The 1,371-nt window shown below is 52.7% G+C and overlaps 1 pseudogene; it reads right to left on the bottom strand.

Moving 5' to 3' along the window:
• LOC137657550 (uncharacterized) overlaps positions 1–787 on the bottom strand; it is a 153,324-nt pseudogene extending 152,537 nt beyond the window's left edge.
• Between the last annotated feature and the right edge of the window lie 584 nt (positions 788–1,371).

Genomic DNA, 1,371 nt, shown 5'->3' with positions numbered 1-1,371 from the left:
AGGACCCTCCGAAGTGCGGAAGTGTTTTCTGCAACGTCCGCAGCAAGAACCTCTGCGGACATGAGTTTTGTAGGTGACACGCAGCATGCGCTGTTTCCTTGGTTGATCTCCAGTATTGGGACCCTCAGGTATGTACCGTGTGCACTAACCTGATTACTGAGGCCTTTGATTCCCCTAGGACAGCGGAATCAAGGGATATAGCAAGGGAGAAGCTTCGTACATGGGTAAGGGGCTTCCAGAAGAACACCTCTGGACCTTATCTTCCAAGTGAGAAGATGAGGGCGTATCTTTTCCTTAGGGCATCAGCTGATGCAGTGATTCCCCAGCCTCAAGAGGAGATCCCCCAAATTCAGATCCAGGTGGATGCTGAAGTCGCGGTCGCCATGCAAGACATCCAGTTGGATGACAGGATGTCTGACGTGGACGAGCCTCTGGAGGAAGACCTCCTGGCAGAAGCCCAGGATGAAGTTCAAGCCCCAGACGTTGTAGAGGAAGAGGTCGACGAGGTGTCGGCTACTCCGGTTCAGATCCCAGAGCCTATTCCCTCAACATCGGCCGGTCTCCCAGTAGAGCTGGGACAGGCCCTCTCCTCCATTGTTGGAATGATCCAACAAATGCAGAAGGAGAATCAGGAGAAGGCGGCTGCAATGGAACTGCAGATGCAGAGCCTTGCAGAATCACATGGGCCCCAGAAAAGGCTCAATGTGAAAGACCTTCCCTTGTGCTCAGATGCTAACCCATGGAGGTATGCTGAGCACATGCCGATGACGACTGGGAAGATCGTCATCTCGGAGAAATTTGGTTCAGCTCCCCTAGAGGAGGTGGAATTCTGGCCCAACAAGGCGTCATATCCGGACTGTTATGTCCGGCTGAGGAAGGAACCAGCTTCAAAGGAGGAGACAGAGCCGAAGGAGGTCATAGTGATGGACCATGCTAAGGCTCAAGCTCTGCTTTCATCCTCGATGAAAGAGAGGGGCTTCTCGAACTCAAAGGTAGCTGCATTGAGCAAGAAGCTCCCTTCCTTTGTGTCCTCTCCTGCTAGAGCCTTCCCCGTTTTACAGAAAGGGATTGCGGCTGTACTAAAAGCAGTCGAGGCCGGCAAGCCTTGCCCCTCCCTGGAGGAGTGTAAACCCTTGTTGCTGGCCCTGCCTATGGACCACAAAGACTGGAATGACGTCCATCTTACGTTCTCAGTTGGGAAGTTGGAGGCTGATATTACCGGACGTCAGTTTGGCGAGGACCTCCCTAAGCTGTCTGACTCTCTTTTGCGCAGAGAGTTCGAGACAAAAGAAAGACTGGCTGCCTCAATGTCTCTTCAGACTACTCTTGAGACGATGGCAAGTGACCCCAAGGTCCATGAAATGTTCATGG

Source organism: Palaemon carinicauda, chromosome 18 (genome assembly GCF_036898095.1).
Source record: "Palaemon carinicauda isolate YSFRI2023 chromosome 18, ASM3689809v2, whole genome shotgun sequence".
NCBI classification, from domain to species: domain Eukaryota; kingdom Metazoa; phylum Arthropoda; class Malacostraca; order Decapoda; family Palaemonidae; genus Palaemon; species Palaemon carinicauda.
The sequence above is the reverse complement of the archived record's forward strand: the minus strand, read 5'-3'. Positions and strand labels throughout refer to the sequence as shown.